At 42.3% G+C, this 21,789-nt stretch overlaps 1 protein-coding gene across 2 annotated transcripts in view; it reads right to left on the bottom strand.

The window, feature by feature from the left end:
* The window catches only part of METTL9 (methyltransferase like 9), a 492,341-nt gene that overhangs the window by 200,489 nt on the left and 270,063 nt on the right, over positions 1 to 21,789 (bottom strand). The window contains exon 3 of one of the 2 annotated variants that reach the window (XR_006363847.1): positions 5,228 to 5,963. The exons of the other annotated variant lie outside the window; for it this stretch is intronic. The gene's annotated coding sequence lies outside the window, so the exon portion shown is untranslated. Of the gene's footprint in view, positions 1 to 5,227; positions 5,964 to 21,789 lie in introns of those variants that run through there. 2 annotated transcript variants of the gene reach the window in all.

The raw sequence follows: 21,789 nt of genomic DNA, 5'->3' as shown, positions 1-21,789 counted from the left end.
CTTTTTACAAATGCCATATGTTGAAGAATAGTGTCCTTGCCCTCTGCCTGAATGAGGATAGTCCAGATAAGGAAAGATTTGAATGATTCTTTGCCTGCAGAATGCAAATACTGGTGTCAAGCACTTTGTAAAGACCCTGGGCGCAGTAATAAGCCAAAGGGCAGTGCAGAGAATTGGTAATGCAAAAAGCCTGCTTTGAAGCGGAGGTATCTTCTGCAAGATTCCCTTCATGGGATATGCAGGTATGCCTCTTAAGTCTGAGTTACTAACCAAGCATTCTTGCCTAGCATAGGCAGTAGCTGTTTTAAAGTCAGCATTTTGAAATGTCCCGGAACGTGTTCAGAATCAATAAGTCCAGTATTGGATGCAATGAATCGTCTTTTCTGGGTACCAGGAAAAGTCTTGAATAAAATCTTTGTCCTTTTTCCTTTTCTGGTACCTGCTAAATAGCCCCCATATCCATGAGGGACAGGACTAGTTTCTGGGCCTCTGCCCACTGGTTTTGTGGCACATCCGGCCATCCGTTTGGAATTGGCAAAGTATGGAAATGAAATCTGTACCCCTGGGATACTATCTTTAATACCCACTTGTCCTGGGCAATTAACTGCCAATTTTGAGCAAGGGGGCTGCGAAAAGATAAGTGCTTGGAGATGGTAGAGGGAAGTCATGGAGACTGCTTACTGTAGGGTTGTGCTTTGTTACCACCAGATTTGGAGGTGGAGGCACCCCATTGCTTTGACTTGCAAGATCCTGTAACTGATATCTGGATCCTTTTGAGCGCCTGGGTTTGCCCAGAGTGGCTCTGTTGGACACAGGAAAGGACCAATTTTTAGTACGCCAGTGCTTACTGAACCTGGGTGGTTGCACTTGCAAAAAATCTTTTACAGTTTGCATAGATTTAGCTTTGTCTTCCATTTTCTTTAAAACCTCTTCTACCTTATTACCAAACAGAGTATCATGCTGTAAAGGGGCATCCAACAATTTAGCTTTAACATGATCAGGCAGATTTTGCTCCTTGAGCCAGGCATGCCTTCTTATCACAGATCCAGTAACGGCAGCCCTACAAGAGGCCTCCAAGGAATCAAAACCAAATTGCAAAGCATGCTTTCCAACCTGTTCTGCTGCATGCAATAAATCCTGTAACTCTATTTTCCACACAATCAGAAATAAACATAATTTTCTGTTTCAGTAAGCCCATAACATGCTGTTGATATTTAAGCATATGAAACTGGCAGTTTAAAGCCCTGATAGCCAAGGTTGCAGACGTATACATCTTCTTACCCAATCTATCCAGTGCCCTGGAATCTCTATCAGAAGGGGTAGGATTTTTGGCTGTAGAAGCCTTAACACCCTTGGGACCCTGAGAAATAGTCTCCGGATCAGCAGCAGGATTTTTGAAAATACATTTTTGGTAGTCAGGAACCCTGTAATAATTTGTCTGGCTTACTAGGAGCCGGAGGCAAGGAATCAGGAGCCATGCTTGATTCTGAGAACACATCATACACAATGTCTAATACAGGAGGTATTGCCAAACACCTATGCTGAGGTAGAACAAGGAAATCCCTAAACATCTTTTTTGATTCAGAAAAGTCCTGACTCTTCCAATGAAAATGTTCCCTTAAAGTATGCAAAGTCTCTCCAAAAAAGTAATCCTCAGGAGGAGATGCAGATGGGATAGATTCCTCTGCATCAGAATCCTCATAAGGTGGAACAGAAAATTCCTGATCAGAAGAAATGGAAACCTGATCTGAAGATTCATAATCAGTGCCTCGCCTAGGCCTCTTAGCAAGGGGGGGGGGGGGGGTTGGGACCCCCTGATCAAGGTAATTAATCCTCAGCCATTTTGATAATTTGTTTTTTAGGCATAGGGGCCTGAGCACATGGCTCATGGCTCAGGTGTCAGTTTTTTAGACAGAGAAGTTGTTTTTGACCTTGTTTTTGTTGATGGCGTTGGTTTAATATAAAAATGTTGAGGCCTGAAAACACCCTCAGAAGCTGGTGCCTGCTCAGCGGCTCCAGACCCATCCAAGGGAGAGAAATCCGCGGGTTCAACACTTCGCGAAGCTCGCAGCATCCAAATGGGTCTCTGTAGAGGCCTGCGACTCAAAAGCAGCGGGTATCAAGGGCTGCGAAAGCGCCTGAGTACCGGTGAACCAGCGACTGGCTTAGGAGAAGCTTAGTCTGTTTTGGACCTAGACTGTCTCAGTCTTTTTCCTTGCATTTTTTGTGAACTCAGGTAGTCGGATTGCTAACAGACGACATTTCAGGATAGTTAAATCTTGAAACAAAATATTTAGAACCAAAAATATACAGATGCTTAGTAGTGCTTTGGTTAAATTTAGCACAAAAGCGACAGCAAGGCACATTGTGGTCAGGACCTAATCAAGGAATACAGTACAAATGAAAATCCTTGAGGTATTTGCTTCCCCACAAGTAATGCAATTATTAACTTTTACGGACATCAGTAAGGAGCAAGAAAAAGTTTCCCCAACGGGGTACTTAGCTGAAGACTTCGGTTCTGAAACTCGAAAAACAAAAATTTCAGGAGTCTGCCGACCGGCACTTGCGAACTGCTTCTGACTCTGGCACTGCGCGGTAAGAAAGACCGATTAAAATAGCGTTGGCTGCATGTTTTACACCCCTGACGTCATGGAAGAGGAGACAGCAACCGACCCAAGACTTTGTTATTCAGGCCAACTGAGGGCAACCTGCCAGCAGATTACCCAAATGTAATGACTGCAACAGTGGAACACAAAAAACATCTCCAGCGTTATGGAATTTGGCTGAGTCAGAGCAGAGGATCGGCTCCGAACCCATCAGTGAGAATGAAGGCGAGATAGAACAACTTCACATCTTGACATCAACTATTTTCACTTCATTACTTAAATGCACAATGCTGTTTAAACAGATAGTGACGGTGAGGAAAACCTGATCAACAATGCAATAGTTAGTTCAGTTACATGCTGTTTTGATCCTCAAAACTGATTAGCTCTGAACAGGTGAGCTGCATATTTTCACGCCAGTCTCAAAATGCGTTTTAAATCAGCAATTTTTTTTAGACAGAAGTTGAAAAACTGCCTATGTTATTGATCCTTTTCCCATTGTAGTTCAGTATAGTGGTCGTAAGCGTTTTGTGTTTTCAGCAGAGATGCTTGCTAATAGTACTGCTTGGGGGGGGGGGGGTGCGTGATGACATCACCTATCGTTAGACTCAGTCAGATATTTGGAGGGAATATAGCAGTAACTGCAGCTTTTGCAGAGTCCACCCAGCACCCACGTCAGGATGAGAAAAAAAAAAAAAAAAAAAAGTCAGCCTCCACCCTCCAGGTAAGAAAAAGTTACGTTAACGGGTCCCAGATTCTTCAGACAGTAGTTCCAGTAGTTTATTTGTACGCAGCAGCGTTCATTATGGGCAATCTACTAAGGGGAGATGGGAGTTTGTATTTTATCTGTGTCGCTAATGTATGCTTTTTTGTTATAGCGCCAACAGTAAGAAGCCCATCTTGTAGAATGGTAATTAGCCAAACGTTAAGCAAACGGAGATGTGACATATATGCTCTGTCATTTTGTGTGTGTGATCACACTAATGGCCTGGCTTAATTGCTTTCTAATTATTTGTATGTGTGATCATGCTAACGGACCGCTTTCAGAATTAACAGACAGTGATGCTTGCTTTCTCAATAATGGCCCTTGCAGAATTAAGCATTACTGTAATTTTATCAGCTTGCAGAATGCTTTCTCATTATTTGTAAGCAGATAGTGAGGCTTTCTCAGCTTGCAGACGCACAATTTTTTTCTCATAACCAGCAGACAGTGATGCACGGAGTGTGTGCGTCTGTGCGCGTCTCTGTGCACGCGCCTGTCTGTGTGCGCCTGTCTGGACAGTGATGCTTACTTTCTCATTAACAGCCCTTACATAATTAAAGCATTATTATTTGTAATTTTCTCAGCTTGCACTTGCAGAATGCTTTCTCGTTATTTGTAAGCAGACAGATTACTTTTACTTCTGCAGAGATTGTGCATATTTACTGATACTGGTGGATTGTAGAAGTTTGAGTAGACTGATGGAAATGTTCTGAATTGGGCAGTCATTATTGGTTCATGCATTTTGTTTCATTGCGTACTGGAAAAATACAAATTTAAAATGAGCTCTAACAAGTGTGCTGTATTACATAAGGAATATAATTTAATACAGTCAGGAAGGTATATCAAAAACCACATGTTTGGTGTGCAAGGGGCTTATGGTTTTTTGAAAACAGCCCAAAGGTAATCTTTATCCGCCATGGGCTAGATGCATTTTTTTGGATGGGGGTTTCAATGCTGTTTCAATGAATGAGTTTTAAAGTTTTAATGCCAAGTCTATTTTCATTATGAGACTGTATTGTTTTGTTTAGCTGATGTCTATTAGTGTTTATGCTATAAAATGTAAAAGGAACTTTGAGGAACATGAACTTTAAGACCCCAAATGAGGTACATTCCTCGTACTGCAGTACACTTGAGAGGTATGGCTAGGGGCCACATTTTGTTAGTCTGTTCTTCAGTTTTCAGTTTGTGTTTGAAATTTGGTATCCCACAATTCCATTGGTGTGGACAGGGTTAAATAACTATGTATGCAAATTTTATGTTAATCAGAGTACAGATTTGTACCTATTTTTCATGGGCCTTTGTCGAGATTTTTGATGTTTCCAGGTTGAGAGGCATGGCTTGTATGCAAGCACGGTTTTGGAATTAATGCAAACATGAACAAGCAATATCTCATGAAGGTGTCAAAGAAAACACCTGGTGGTGTCATGTTTAAAGATAGCCTAGTGGGGCAAACCCAAACAGCTTAAGCTACTGCAAACAGTGATCTAAATGAACATTGTTCGTATTCCACACAAAATGACTGAATGCGAGTACGATGAAGATAAACATGTTTTACTATATAAAGAAGACACTTAGTCCAATCCTGGGAACTAGAGAAAGCAAACGCTTCAAACATTTCCAGACTTCCTATCTTCAGCTAGTTACTGTGTGCATTAAAAATACAAACGCAGAGATCACTTTCAGTTTACATGGCATATATGACTGATTTAACAGATGAGATTTTTCTTGATGAAATGGGCAACCATATAATAATGGCTGTGGCAAGCTCCTTTCAACAAAAGTACTCTCAACAAAATAAACTAAGGTACTGAAGTTAACTGTCAGAAGGAAGCAAAGACAACTCTCAACAGAAAACGTGAACTTGAGTTGCTAGCCTTTTTATTCTTGTGTGATGGTTACAAAATTAACAGCACTACATAAAAAAGTTACTTTGTATTTAAGCTCATCCAAATGGTACACCAGTTCAACTAAAACTTCTCAGACTCCCATTTTTTAATAAACTGGATATTTTCAGTAGACAAGACTGCACAGCTGCCCAATTACAAAAGATAAATATCTAGCATACAGAGCACACCTTGCTGCTTCCAGACCAAATTTGTTTGCTGACTTCCCGTTACACAAATCTACACATTTGAAAATATTTACTGAAGTGCAAGAAAATGCCCGCCTTCTTTAACTGCAAGCATAGCGGGGAAACATTTTCACATCTTCAAATACCTGCAGCAGCTTGAACTGTATTCAAGAATACATCTGCATTTTATTTTAGAATTCTAAATGGAGATCCAGCTATAAAATTGCCATTTTTTATTTAATTTTTTAAACATATCTCAATGCTTTACTTTGCCTTTCACTGCTCCTGGAGATTTGCTTCTTTTGAGTACCTCCAACTTCACCACAGTTGTTCAAAAGGAGTAGACAGATGTTAACGCATGATGGGCTTAGTCTCATGCTGCACTCCTGTTCCTCAGAGGATGCCCAAAGTAGAACTTGGGCAGCACCACCACATTCATGTTTGTAGACTACAGGACTAAAGCTGGCTCTGAAGTCACTACCTCACAGCACTTCTGATGATCTTTCTTCTACCTTCCATAGTCTCTCTGCAAGTAAATATAAAAATATTACTAAACGTAAATGACTAAAGAATGCACTTCATCTGTCCTACCACCAATTCCAAAACATTGAATAAAGAAGCAAAAGCCTTACATCATACAAATGAAAGCAACTCATCACTACCCACCTGCTATGGCCAAAATCCTACTTGGAGCTCTGAAAACACCACTGATGCAAATCAATTTAATCTGAAGTTCTGTGAATTGCTGCCGATTTCTGCTACACTGTACAAAATTCTGAGTATTGCACAATCCAAGGCAGCATGTTCATTTTTTTCCCCTTCATCCATCCCTTTTGCAGTCAGTCCTTTCCGAACTACCTCAAGTCACGGCTGCTGTTAAGCAGTCAGTTTATTCAGCAGTAAACACTTCTTAACAACTTGCAGACTTCTGTATGGAACAGAACACAGTGGTAGAGCAGCCTGCATTTGTAACCTCTTATGATGTTACGGCTTGCCCACATTACTTACTGCTTAGAAAGTCTACACAGCAGCACCAGAACCTTTTCCTTCCTCTTTGTAACCTTTCTTGCTTCCACAGCAAGGGCTACAAGAAAAAAAAATGGAAAGGAATGGGCAGTCCTACAAACAAGTACAAGTGATGCCATCTTGCTGAGGACAAAGGCAATTCAACTAGTAAGACTACTACTGCCCAAGCAGACAGAACAAGCCACTAAAACATTAGATATCAGTAATAAACGTAATCCAAAAGCTACATACTCTAGACGCACCTAACAAACTTGGTAAAGCTAATTTATACATTACCATAGTGGAAAAGGATGGCCAAAACAAGATTTATACTTGCACTATACATATGCAAGCCAAAAACATAGAAAATCTGCAGTCTTGTTAGTCTTCCCTTCACTGAACATAAGGTGCTGACACTTGAGGACTTTGCTTTTCTGTACCTCTGCCTTTGAGTCTTCTCCAGCTCCAGTCTTCTATGAAGATTAATGTTCACTGCTCTGAATTCTTTGACAGTTACCACTGCATAGGTTCATAGGAGGTTACTAGGCTAATGGACCTAGGGCCTTAAGCCTGGGCAAACAAAACCTTAACTTGACTGCAGTTAGACAATCATTGTTACAGCGATTCTATGATCAGCACCTACTACTCCTGTCCATGACAGGTGCCATCCCTGGGGTGAATAACTGTCAAGGTTGCGTTTAAATAGGGTCATTGAGGAGCTTTCCATGTTAAGTGGGAGCTTATTTCACAGGAGTGACCATTTCTGGGCAGAAGGATTCTGCAGTCTGAAATAAAAGGTGTGCAATTTCCTTAACCACCAAATATATTCCGACATTTTTTTCTTACTTTACAGGTTGTGCCTACTAAAGGGAGAGTGTAAGCTAAGCATGAGTGCAGGGACTTGGCACACTAGTCAACTTCACTGTACATCAAGAATGTGTGCACAAGGCTTCCTTCCAATCAGACGTACTGTTTACAGACTTATCTGAAGGATGTTGAATAGAAGTCCCACTTGGAATTTCTCAGGGTTCAAGGAGGGAAAACTAGTACTGTGTGTACAAGCTGCTCCTTTTACACTCTAGAAACCACTTTCACCCCCCCCCCCCCGAGTGCATGGCACTTTTCGGCTTTTCCCGGTTAGGGGTCGCCACAGCGGATCACCTGTCCGCTCATGATTAGCAGTGGAGTTTTTACAGTGTCGAGTTGCCAGCCCGGCGCCCAACCTTCCACAGAAGGCGCACACATGCACACACTCACACCTAGGGCCAATATACAGTGTCCAATCCACCTATAGCATGTGTTTGGGATGTGGGAGGAAACCGGAGCACCCAGAGGAAACCCACACAACCACAGGGAGGACACGCAGACTTCGCACAGAAGGCATCCCAGCCGAGGATCGAACTGGAAAACCTCTTGCTGTGAGGCGGCAATGCTAACCCGGCTCAAAATAGGGTGCATTCATACCAGCTTCCCTCATTTGTGTAAAAATCTTCCTAGGGCTTATTTTCCAGAAGGATTTCTGGAGTCCTTTTTGGACAAGAAAGTGCAAGAAAATTAGGTCTCTCTTCAGTGGGCCTTCTGTCACTAGGGTCCACAACCCAGGACCATCAGGATGCCTGTGTCACACAAGGACATCAATTCTTTCTTGACTCTCAAACAGCAGGGAGTACAGGATCAGAGAACTAGATGTCCAGCTATTAAATGAGCACATGGATTACAGCTAATAAGAGGAACCCTCAAAGCTCCCTCTTAAACTGCAAAGCAAGAAGAGAACCTTGTACAGTTGGGGCAAGGTGGGAATAAAAGATGACTGGGTACCTGCTCCAACCACAGGGCAGTAACAGGTAAAAAAGGGGGTAGGGGTGATATTACTGAGGCAGTAAACACATTCAAACAGACAATTATATTACGTTCATACAAAACTGCACTGTATTTTTCATACTGTTTGTGTTTGCAGTAGTGCTAACTCTTAGGAATAGTATCAAAGCTTACATAGCCTGGAGGAAGGCCATGACAAAAACTGCCCTAGTTCTGGAAGAAATTCACAACTTGTGATGCTTGAAAGAGGTGTGAACAGCTGTCCCCATTTCCAAGACAGCCTAGGTGCTGACCCCCCATTTCTGCGATGGTTGCTGCATTTGCCCTAGAAGGATGATGTGCCCCAACACTTTAGACGTAGCTTTCCCAAGAAAGGAGTAACCATGAAATGCAGTGGGCTAGTCACTTGGAGGTGGCTGTTCCGACACAGGTCTGCCCTCCCAGTCCTTTGTAAAGGCTACATGTAGCTGGTCAGTTTTTCTCCTTTTTCTTTGTAAAACCCAGTTGCCTAGGGACATACAAAAAAGCAAAGCTCTTTCCCCTTACTTTTTGTGGATAGGGCAAAACATTGGGAGGTTGACTGCTTAACAGAATTTTCTGCCAACACCCTGGGAATAAAAGATGGATTTGTGCAAAGGATAACCCTTGTCCTTGTGGAAAATGAACACACTGCACACAAGGGCTGGCCACTGAGAAGAGTTTTCTACTTAGAGAATGTGAAAGGTTCAGCAGCTGCTGGCTCACACAGTGTCAATTCTTCCAGTACACAGTTCAGGTAACAAAGGTGTGTGTGCATCTTCAGTGGTTAAGTGCAGAACTGCATCACTTGCAGAAAGGAATAAAAGGGAGATCCCAGAGTAAGAAGTTGCAAATGTATATACTTTTAATGAAGCATAAGGTTAAGCCTGATTGGTAAAGGTCAGAGATACTGAGGACCACTAGCACAACTCAATTGTGTTTTTTTTTTTTTTTAACTGAACCTCTTACAACAGAGGCAAGAAGTACGATCTGTGCTCAATCACTAGCTATGAAAGCTCTGGCAGAAAATCTGTTACAACAAATATACTTGGTTACTTTAGAAATAAATATCTAACCTGATGCCCAACCACTAAATCTAGAAAAAGTGAAACTAAGCAGTGCCCCACAGCCACATTCAATAAACAAATCAAGAACCCTAGATATTTCTCCAGTGGGGAATATATACCTATACTGTTGTACCAAGGCCAAAAATTAGATACTTCCCATCAACTACAGAGGTTCTACTCTAGAAATCGTGGCAAGAACTAGAGATGGCATGAACAGATTAGATGCTCCTCTTGCACCACAGGTGTCCTGACACCCCAGAGGGAGGGTGTCCACCCAGCCATGAAAGATGAAAAGCTCCGAGTCAGGATGCATCTCACCCTTGTGCGACAAAAGCCCCCAAGTTGGTACTACTGCAACAATGAGGACCTTCTAGAAATGTTTTAATAGAATCAGTGCTACATTTTAATATACGTTACTTAGCCAAAATGGAAACAGTCTTCTAGCCAGAGAGCGGACCACGTGAAATGTAAGGGGGAATAATCTGCATAATATGTTCTTTTCTGGACCAAGAAATAATCAAATACAAGAACCTCTACCCAAACAGGGCATCCAAAAAAATACAAGTACATGTGAAAAACATGCAAACAGCCAAATACCTAAGCTAACCAGCAAAATGCTCACATCATGAGATAATGGAAGGCAGATGCTACACTATAAATGACAAAAATGTGGATAACCCTTCTAGCTTCATGCCTGTTTTTTGAAGGCAATAACTGATATATTGCTAATAAAGCAAAGTATACATGTTGCTTCCACATTTCATCGAACATATGAGGGGGAAAGTTTTGCAAGAAGGCAAGCCTCCCTGCTCCTCCCATGTATAACAACTCAGAATCTGACAGTGGGCTTTAGAAATTTTTCCTCATTGTGTGCAGCTTCACACACTGAAGTGAAGTTTGGTGATACGACAATTGGCCAAAGCAGCCTGCCAATGCACAGGTAGACAAAAAAAAAAAAAGTGTATGTATAACCTATGATAATCTGAGCTAGAAAGCAATGAAGCATACACTTAATGAACATCATCTGAATGAGAAAACTAATCAAAGGCACATAACTAAAAAAAAAAAAAAAATTCCTTATTTCAGCAATAATCCTAAACATCTAAGGCTATGGAAAGTACCTTCAAAGAAAGTATCCAAAGGGACTGCCTCTGCAGTGTACTAAAAAAAAAAAAAGTATGGAAAATTACCAGCAAGTGTGAAAGTGCCAGACCCCAGCTGAAAATGTTTCCAAGACTTTGTTCCATTTTAGGCGTCTGTCTATAGACGTTTATACAGTACAGAAATCTGTATCATTGGGATGAGGAGACTTAACAGTTTCTAGTAACTTAAAACCAGACAAAACCCTAGGTCCACTATTCGTCAACTGAACATTAAAGGTCACTCAGTGTCCTATGCAACTGAAAACAAAATGAGCCAGACACACAGGTGGACAGCAATAGCAGAAAAGTACAGTTTTGTACCTACCATAAATGTAGATGTTAGAGTGTTCAACCGTCATCACACTTGGGTTATTCTGCCGTCAGGCGGTCCCGCAGTCGGCCCGAGTTCCAAAGTCTTGGTCCGGCATCGGCTGCTGTCGCTTCTTCCCCGACGTCAGTGCGCCAGGGGTATAAAAGAGGCATCAGACGCCATTTTCTTCAGTTTTTCTTGCCCCAGATGTCAGGTGCCCCCAATAGGTACGCAAAATATTTTATATATATATATATATATATATATATATATATATATATATAGCTAGATAAAAATAAAACAATACCTTTAGGCACAAGCAAATGCACGACAGAGGTTGTATAGGATAGAGTGGTATAGATAAGTTCAGCTAGTTCAGAGGGGATGGAGGGAGGGTAACCTGGACTGCAGCAGGGTGAACACTCGAACATCTACATTTATGGCAGGTACAAAACTGTACTATGTTCATCGTGTTACCCTGCTGCAGTCATCACACTTGGGTTGAATCCCAAAGCTAAGGATGGGAGGTGGAGTTAAGGGTTAGAAGAAGCTAGTAGGCCCTGCAAAACTGCAGTGGCAAAACCAGCTCTAGTCTTAGAATATAGAGGTAAGTGATAGTGTTTGGTGAAGGTGTGCACTGAACTCCAATTTGCAGCTTCCAGAATATCCTTGGTTGGCACTCCCCTGAGAAAGGTTGCTGATGTAGCTGTAGCCCTGGTGGAGTGGGACCTAATGTTAGCAGGTACCAGTTTCCCATGATGCGTGTAGCAGAAACGTATGCAATGCCCTATCCATTTAGAAATGGTCTATTTTGAGACAGCTTTTCCTTGTGATCCTGTAGCATAGGCTACAAAGAGCTGGTCAGATTTTCTGAAAGCCATAGTTTTATCCAAGTAGTAACCTAATTGCCTGTGAATGTCCAAAGAGTGCAGGAGTCTTTCTCCTTTGTTCTGGGGATTTGGGAAAAAGGTGGGCAAATGAATGGTTTGGTTTAGGGCCACACTGGATACCATCTTTGGCATAAAGGAAGGGTTAGTTCGTAGAGAGAGACTGTCGATGAAAAATGAGGAAAGGCTCCACTGCCATTAGTGACTGTAGCTCTGAGACTCTTCTAGCTGAGGTTATTGCTAGTAGCAGGGCAGTTTTCCATGAAAGAAATTTTAAATCGGCTGAAAAAGCTGGTTCAAAGGGCAGCAGTGTAAGCTTTTCCAGAACAAAGTTGAGATCCCAAGTAGGTGTTGGTGCTCTCCTTGGCGGTCTTATGTTCTTAGCCCCTCTGAGGTACTGTCTTAGGAGTGGATGTGAGAATAAAAGGAGGATCCGTGTTGTAATGAGCTGAAATTGCTGAGGCGTGGATCATAATAGATGAAAAGGCAAGTCCTTTGTGCAACATTCTCAGTTAAATATTGTAGAATCTGAGGAATGTTTGGATCAAAGGGATTTTGGCCTTTAGCCTGGTTCCAGGCGCAAAATCTTTTCCCATTTGTCTGAATAGGTTTTCCTGGTGCTGGGCCTCCTGGCCTCCAGAATGACATCCATAACAGCTTTGGATAGAGGTGTTGGCTGGTTGTTTAGGTTAATTTGCCATGCAGCCAGGTTTAAAGTCTTGAGCTGGCTGTGTAGAATCCGATTGTCTCGCTGGGTGAGCAGCTGAGGAATTTGTGGTAAAATCCATGGTGGGCCGTGGGACATGTTTCTTAGAATTGGATACCAATGCTGGCATGGCCAGTCTGGTGCAATGAGTATCATTTGTGGCCTCTCTAATCTGACTTTCAGCAGTACCTTTGCTAGAAGAAGCAGTGGAGGAAAGGCATACACTGTTAATGTTTTCCAACTGAATGAGAGGGCGTCCACTTTCCAAGCTTGTGGATGGAATGTCCTTGTGCAAAATTTTTGAAGTTGGTAGTTTTGGGGGCTTGCAAACAGATCTATGTCTGGGCGTGCCCATTTTTGAGCTATCATGGCAAATACGTGTGGATCCATGATGTTTCTGCTTAGGTCGTCTGCCAATGTGTTTTTCTTTCCTAGCAGGAATTGTGCTTGTAATTGAACCTGGTAAGACAGTGCAGTGTTCCACAAGGTCATTGCTTGCCTGCATAGAGGCTAGGACTGTGTGCCCCCTTGCTTGTTTATGTACCACATTACTGTGGTATTGTCCGTCTTTATTATTAGTTGTCCTGGGTGTAAGAGGTCCTTGAAAGCTGTTCAGGCATTCTGTACTGCTAGCATTTCTTTCTGATTGATATGCAGATGCCTCTGATCTGTAGTCCATTTGCTCTGAATGCACTGTCCTGCCATGTGTGCTCCCTAGGCATAGTTCGATGCATCTGTTGTCATAGTTTGCCTGGCTGTGGGGTAAGGTGAAAAGCTGACATGCCTGTGCCCACCATAGAAACTCTTGTTGAAGGCAGGGAATGAGTGGTATCATTGTTTCCAAGCTGTGGCTGTGCTGAGTCCATACGCTTTTCAGGTACCATTGTAATTTCCTCATATGCAGTTTTGCAAATGGTATTAGTAGTATGCAAGATGCCATGAATCCCAAGGCCTGCAGAATTTTTCTTGCAGAGAGTTGGGTCTTTGTTGCCGTTATTTTGAAATATTGAGTCAGCTGTTGTTGCTTGTCTGGCGTGAGATAAGCCATCTGGGCCGTTGTATTCAAGCTGGCACCCAGGAATATTATGTTTTGTGAGGGCACTAGTTTTGATTTCTTTTTGTTTACGGTGTACCCTAGGCAACTTAGAAGGGTGTTTGACAAATGCCAGATGCTTTAAAAAAATGTCCTTGCTTTCTGCTTGAATGAGGCAGTCGTCCAGGTATGGGTATATTTGAATTCCTCTGTCTGCAGTATGCAATTACTGGTACCAGGCATTTTGTGAAGACCCTGGGCGCCAGTAGATAAGCCAAAGGGCAGTGCAGAGAATTGATAATGCGTTGAACCTGCAATGAAGCGAAGGTATCTTCTGCAATTTTGTCTGATAGGGACATGCAGGTATGCCTCCTTGAGGTCCAATGTTACTAGCCAAGCATTCTTGCCCAGCATGGGAAGAAGCTGCTGTAATGTTAGCATCTTGAATTTTGGTACTTGCAGATAGGTGTTCAGAACTGAAAGATCCAGAATGGGTCTCCATGCTTTGTCCTTTCTCGGGACTAGAAAGAGTCTTGAGTAAAATCCTTGTCCTTGCTCCTGTGTAGGTACCTGTTGAATGGCTCTCATGTCCATGAGAGCTGTAATTTGTTTTTGTGCCTCTGCCCATTGATTTGGTGGCAGGTTTGGCATTCCTTTTATCCTTGGTAAGGTATGAAAGTGGAATCTGTATCCTTGAGAGACAATGTTTAGGACCCATTTGTCTTTTGTGATGATGTGCCAGTTGTCTGCAAAAAATGCTAATTTTCCTCCCAAGGGAGCTGCCAGGAGAGATTTGCTTGGTAGTTTGAGGATTGAGTCATTGTGTTTGTCTTCTGCTAGCTTGGGGCCTGTCTTCTCCTCCTTTCTGGGTAGTAGTACCCCATTGGCGAGGTTTGTAAGGGCCTTGTGACGGACCTATGCCCCTTGGGCATCTGTATTTGCCCCTCTGTGATCCGTCAGAAGCTGGAAAGGACCAGTTTTTTGTTGGCCAATTTCTGCTGAAACGAGGGGGTTGTACCTGCAAAAAATCCTTGACCGTCTGGCATAGACTTTGCCTTATCCTCCATTTTCTTTAAAACCTCTTCTGCTTTGACACCAAATAATACATCCTGCTGTAAAGGTGCATCCAATAATTTTGCTTTAACATGATCAGGAACGGTTTGTTCTTTTAACCAAGCATGCCTACGTATGACAGAGCCAGTAACAGCTGCTCTACAGGAAGCTTCCAATTAATCAAATCCACATTGTAAAAGTATGTTTGCCCACCTGTTCAGCTGCATGCAACAGATCCTGCATTTCCTCGAATTCAAACTGTTCAGAATGTGTGCTCATTTTTTGTTTTAATTGAGACATTAGGAATTGCTGATATTTCAGCATGTGAAACTTACAATTTAATGCTCTCATAGCCAAAGTTGCTGAGGTGTATATTTTCTTTCCCCACCTATCTAGGACTCTGGAATCCCTTTCAGAGGGCACAGGATTTTTAGCCATAGACGCTTTAGCTCCCTTAGGACCCTGGGAAATTGTTTCTGGGTCAGCCACAGGGCTTTTATAAAGGAATTTGTGTGAGTCAGGTACTCAGTAGTATCTCTGGTTTGGCTGGAGCAGGAGGTAGAGAGTCTGGATTTAGACTAGACTCAAAGTAAACATCATCCACAATATCTAAAACTGGAGGGATAGCAAGAGGTCTGTGCTGGGGTAGTAAAAGGAACTCTCAGAGCCTTTTCTTAGAATCAGAGTAGTCCTGGCCTTCCCAGTGGAAATGTTCCCTCATGGTATGTAAAGTTTCCCCAAAGGAGTAGTCTTCAGGGGGAGATGCCGAGGGAATAGAGTCTTCAGCATCAGAGTCTTCATAAGGTGGAAAAGTGTAATCCTGTTCCTCAGAAGAATCTGAGGAAATTGAAACCTGGTCAGAGGAAGCATAATCCTCCTCTTGTCTTGGTCTTTTATCAGGAGGGGGATGGGAACCCTTGATTAGGGTAATCAAATCTTCAGCCATCTTAAGCATCTGTTTCTTAGGCATGGGGCCTTGAATTGTAGACTGATGTATAGTCGTCTTTGGTTTTAAAGGAGTTTTAAGCTTAGCATACGATTTAATGGTGAGTGTAGTCGGTCTGAAGACACCTTCTGCAACCGAAGGTGTTTCCACTGCACTGGGGTCTACTTCTGCTCCGGTGTCAGAAGGGCCTAATGAAGATGGCTGCGTCGGCCTAGTAGACTCCGCTTGAGAATCCGCAACTGTCTGTGGTTCCAGTTCTGCGGTCATCAGGGGCTGTGTAGGCGCCTCACTGAAAACCGGAGAACCGGCGACAGGCCCAGCAGAGGCCTCGGAGTCTGGCTTGTTCCTAGGCTGCCTGTCCTTATCCTTGTGTTTTTTATGCATGCCGGTCGCTGGCTGCTCCGATGGCATGATATAAATTAAATTTCCTACCAAAGTAATGTCGTGCAAAGTCAAAACGGCGTTTGATAGTTCGTTTATTAAACCTAGCACAAAACCGACAACCTGTGACATCGTGGTCTGGGTCTAGGCAAGGAATACAATAGGAATGGAAGTCCTTATGAGGTATTTGCTTCCCACAAGAAATGCAGTTGTTAACTTTTTCTGAGATTGGACTGAGGCAAGAAAAGGCTCCCCAACGGGGTACTTAGCTTTATTGAAGACTTCGGACTGAAATTTGAATCGAAAATCTCAAGTGTCTGCCGACCAGCACTTGCGAACTGCTTCTGCTTCGGGCACCGCGCGGCAAGAAAGACAGAAGAAAATGGCATTGTTTGCCTCTTGTATACCCCTGGCACACTGAGGTCAGGGAAGAAGGGACAGCAACCGATGCCGGACCAAGACTTTGGAACTCGGGCCGACTGCGGGACCACCTGACGGCAGGATAACCCAAGTGTGATGACTGCAGCAGGGTAACACGAACATCTGTATAGAATGCTTCGCACATATTGTAAAGGTTGACCATGGGTGAACCAGAAAACAGTGACTTAAAGGTACTCTATGCACTTTATCTGACAACTGTTAAGATTTGGATAACTTCATCACAAAAACTTCCCCCAAATCTATCGTACGTCTAGAAAGGAGCGCAACCTCAATGAAAAGAATGAGGATGCACAAATCAGCTTCCACAAGTGGCTATGCTGACTATATGCACACAAACACTCTCAGCAGCTAGAGCCCTTTTTAAAAACAGCAGTTGTGGAAACCAAACCAAAGTTGGGCATGGAAGTCTCTAACTAGAAACTCTAGTCCTAAGATGATAATACTCAATCCGCTTTCTTAGGAAGAGGTAGCCACTATTATCAGGAAAGGCCCAAGCCAAGCCTACTAAATCTAGCAGGTTGCACTTGTAAAAAATCTTTTAACAGTTTGCATAGATTTAGCTTTATCTTTCATCTTTTTCAGCCTTGTTGCCAAACAGGCGGTCTTGATTTAAAGGAGCATCCAACAATTTAGCTTTAACATGATCAGGCAAAGATTGCTCCTTAAGCCAAGCATGCCTTCTAAGCACAGACCCAGTACTGAAAGAGGCCTCTAAAGAATCAAAATCATATTGCAAAGTATGTTTTCCAACTTGTTCAGCAGAATGCATTAAGTCCTATAAATAGTCAGGAATCAACATAATTTTCTGTTTAAGCAGTCCAATAACAGGTTGCTGACATTTTAACATATGAAATTGGCATTTTAAAGCTCTAATTGCCAAGGTTGCAGAAGTTTAAACCTTTTTACCCCATCTATCCAGCACCCTGGAGTCTCTTATCAGAAGGGGTAGGATTTTTAGCAGTAGAAGCCTTAATGCCCTTGGACCCCTGAGAAATAGTCTCTGGATCTGCAACAGGATTTTTGAAAATGAACTTGTGGGACTCAGGAACCCTGTAGTATCGGTCAGGTTTACTGGGAGCAGGAGGTAGGGAATCAGGGGCAAAACTGGATTCTGAGAAAATATCAACAATGTCTAGTACAGGAGGTATAGCCAAAGGCCTATGCTGAGGTACAAGGAGGAAATCCCCAAGCCTCTTTTTTTGAATCAGAAAATTCCTGGCTTTCCCAGTGAAAATGCTCCCTTAAAGTATGCAAAGTTTCCCCAAAAGAAAAATCCTCAGGAGGGGAAGCAGAGGGAATAGAATCCTCTGCATCAGAATCCTCATAAGTAGGTATGGACAAATCCAGGTCATCAGAAGAGTCAGAAGAAACAGAATCCTGATCAGAAGATTCATAGTCAAGCTCAGCCCTAGGCCTCTTAGAAGAGGGGAGGGGGTCTGACCACCCCTGATTTGAGTTATTAGATTTTCAGCCATTTTTATCATTTGTTTTTTAGGCATAGGGGCCTGAGGGTCTGTTTTTTAGACATGGATCGAGATTTAGGCCTTAGTAATGAAGGTGGTGTTGATTTAATATGCAAGTCAGTAGGCCTGAATACACCCTCAGAAGCTGGTGCCTGCACAGTGGCTCCAGACCCATCCAAGGTAGAGACATCCGCGGGTTCCATAGTTGAAGTATCTCGCGGCATACCAGACTCCGAATGGGTCTCAGTAGTGGCCTGCGAATCAGAAGAAGCGGGCATCAGGGGCTGCGAAAGCACCTCACTGAGTGCCTGCGAACTGGTGACTGGCTTAGGAGAAGAGTAGTCGGCAGTTTTGGACTTCGTCGGCCTGTCTCTGTCTTTTTCTTTGCGTTTTTTCGGAATCCCAGTAGTCGGATGGCTAACCGACATTTCTGGATAATTAAACAGAGAACAGAAATATTTAGAGGCAAAAATATACAGACTGATAGCGCGCCGATTAAATAAAGCACAAAACCGACAGCAAAGTATGTCGTGGTCAGGGCCTAGGCAAGGAATATAGTACGAATGAAAACTTTTATGAGGTATTTGCTTTCCACAAGTAATGCAATTAACTTTTACTGACATCGGTAAGGCGCAAGAAAAAGTTTCCCCAACGGGGTACTTCGCTTTAAGTTGAAGACTGGTTCTGAAACTCGAAAATGAAAATTTCAGGAGTCGGCCGACCAGCACTTGCGAACTGCTTCTGCTTCGGGCACTGCACGGCAAGAAAGACTGATGTAATGGTGTCGGCTGCATGCTTTATACCCCTGACGACATGAAGAAGGGACAGCAACAGACACAGGACCAAAGACTTTGTTAATCAGGCCAAATGAGGGCAACCTGCAAGCAGATTACGCAAATGTAATGACTGCAATAGTGAAACCCGAAGAACATCTGGATACCAATTACCAAGAATGCTGAAATAATGTGAACTAAAAAGATGGCACCAACAGAAAAGCCAAGGACACCACTCAGCATAACAGCAAATTCCAGATCAAAATCGACACCAGGCCAATTTTTGGGAAACACAGAAGACTACATAATAAGGGAGATCCCAGAGATATCAGTAAAATACCCAGTCTCACTGAAAGTGAAAGCCATTTAACAGAGCAGTGGCGGCTGTTGACTTGAAATCAAAGGGGGGCTGCAGGAGAGAGCTGAATGGCGTGGGGCCAACTAGAAAGGGGTGGGGCTATCCTCAAAACCTCAAAAACTGGGACTAATACCTTGCCCTGGGTGCCAAACCATCATTATGAGTGTTCAATCAAGACAAAATGAAATGGAGATGAAAAAAATATTTCAATGCATTGGCTACATGATAGCTTACTTGATATCTAGATGGAAACAAAACGGCTGTGAGGCATGAAAAAATAAATTACTTTTTAAATACATTACTGGAATGCCAGTCGAAATAAAGTATTAAAGCAGCAGCACTCAACTCAAACCACTTCTCCTTGCATTGCAGTTCCAATTATAATTTATATTCAGCTTTATAAACTACCAAGTAACATGCTGAAAGTAGCAATCTCTGTGATACCGATTACCCCCACTTGTAAAAATGTTTCTTACCCAAAAAAAGACCTGCTGCCTGACAACAACTATCTACTTGTTTCATGGGGAAAACGAGATCAAAGTAAAAAATGAATAGCAAACAAACAAGCTCAAGATAAATTACTTAAAGGATTACTGAACAGGTTAGGCTACACATGATAAGACTGGCATTACAGGCAAAGTCTGCAAAGATGACTGCAAGTCTCCAATAAATGGAATGAGCTTCTGAAAATACTGTAATCCTGTCCTTTATTACAAATACTGTCATATGCATTTCAATACCCAAGGCTTATAAGTTATCTAGTTATGTAAATATTCTCTGCATGGCAACAACAAAACGGCTTTCAATGTTAATAATTCTTTAACAGTATGCTTATACTTGCATCTTACAATCTCAGACAAGCTTACCTAATGGTCATTAAAGCATTGCTGCTTAAACACAGAGCAACAGGCACTGCAACAACATGCATTTTCTGAAGAAGCATAAAATCAGCAGTATAAAAATATGACAGAAAACCAGAACATTCCGCAAAAACAAGGACAGATGAAAAGCCACTGTAAGTACTTGTGTCTAACTTGGATGGGGGAATACTCTGCACAATTACACTGCATAACTGCTCCTTGCCTTGCTTGAACACATCCAGAATCATTACATGGTGGAGTGGGGTACAAGTATGTCACAATTTGAAAGGTCTCTGGCCGATGGTGATGGCCCTGACATTTGTCATACCGCTCAACCTCAGAGCAAGAAATATGGAAAAAGCAATAAATAGAAATGGAACAAAGACCCAAAAAATAAGGACAATTTTTAAATATTGCTCTTATAAACTTAGAAAGGTAATAGTAGGTTTTGCATTAGTACGAATTTTCTGAAGAGTATGAAATCAAACTCAAATGTCTCATTATTTTCTAACTTCAATCTTTAATGATTTGCCACTAATTTGCCAGAAAACCACAATTTTATGAAAAACAGACCAAAAATTTGATGCAAAAATATAAAATAGCCACAATACAGCTGGGAACCCGTCAAAGAAGGGACGCTTAATATTAGTACTGTTAAGTTGAGCAGCTAACAAAATAAGACAATCTACACGCATTTCTAAAATAAAAATAATCTGCAACTCTGATCATTACAATTTATTAATTGTAAACTCTCCACGTTTTTTCCAAAAGTGCCATTTTGCGGAGGGATTACTTGGGGGAGAGCAACATTTTGAGCCCAAATCTGGGACAGTTATAAAGCGATTTGCGCATACCTCTCAACCTCAATGCAGGAAATCTGGTCAAGGCCAAATATATTGGGGGAACAAACAAACAGTACTAAAAATTGCTCTTGTATAAGCTTAAGACAGCTGATAGAACAGGTCTTGTTTTAGCATGCATTTTTCTGAAGGGTATAAAGTCTGAAACAATGTCTGTCATTATTAAGTGACTTCATTCCTAAATAATTTGCCAAAAAAACACAAATTTTTATGAGGAACAAACCAAAAGTAAGAAGCAAAATCTATACATTCTGTGAAAATCTGAACAGCTGAAATTAGAAGTTATGTACCTACCATAACGTTCCATGTTAGTTGTCTTCTTCTCGCCTTCTTTCTTGCTGGATGGGTTCGGAGCCGAACCTCGGCTCCGACTCGGCCACTCTAAAAGCTCGAGAGCTAGTTCCACCGGCTCGAGGCTCCCCTATATCCCACAATGCTAGGCGGTAACTCCTCAGATCTCGTTTGTAAGCTAGGCCCAGCTATAAAATTCCATTATATGGAAAAGGGTAACCCACCTCTATAGGCTGACTGTGAGGTGTCCTAAACCTAACAGAGGAAAACATAGATATATAGATATAGAGGTGGTAAAACGTGGGAGAAAAGGATAGAAAGGTCACAAAACAACCTCCTCTAGGTCTGTCCAGGCTAGGAGGAAGGAGGGTGGGATGCAAGAAAGAAGGCAAGAAGACGACAACTAACATGGAACGTTACGGTAGGTACATAACTTCTAAATGTTAAGTTATCTATCTCGCCTTCATTCTTGCTGGATGGGACCGCGTCCCTAGCACCTTGTCCCGGGTGGCCTATCTGAACAGACTCTTGAGTACAGTGGAACCAAAGTTGGCTCGGTCCCTAGAGGCTAAGTCCAACTTATAATGAGAAATGAAAGTATGGGAGAAGCCCAAGTAGCTGCAGAACAAATCGAATAAATAGGCAGTCTGTTTTGGAAAGCTATAGATGTGGCTAAAGCTCTAGTTGAATGAGCCCTGGGTTTGGTTGGCATTGGTTGGCAACTGTTGATATCTGATCTCATACACAAAGGTAATAAATGAAGTAAGCCATCTAGAAAGAGATACCTTAGAAACTGGAAGGCCCATTCTACCTTCTGCATAGGAAACAAACAGTTGATCAGACTTCCTGAATTGTTTGGTCCTGTCTAAATAGTACCTAAGTTGGCGATGAACGTCTAACCAATGTAATTTTTGTTCTGATCTGTTCGAATAGTTAGGAA

Source organism: Protopterus annectens, chromosome 2.part2 (genome assembly GCF_019279795.1).
Source record: "Protopterus annectens isolate FY-2018-M chromosome 2.part2, PAN1.0, whole genome shotgun sequence".
Taxonomy (NCBI): Eukaryota; Metazoa; Chordata; order Ceratodontiformes; family Protopteridae; genus Protopterus; species Protopterus annectens.
This window is presented reverse-complemented; position numbering and strand designations above follow the sequence as displayed.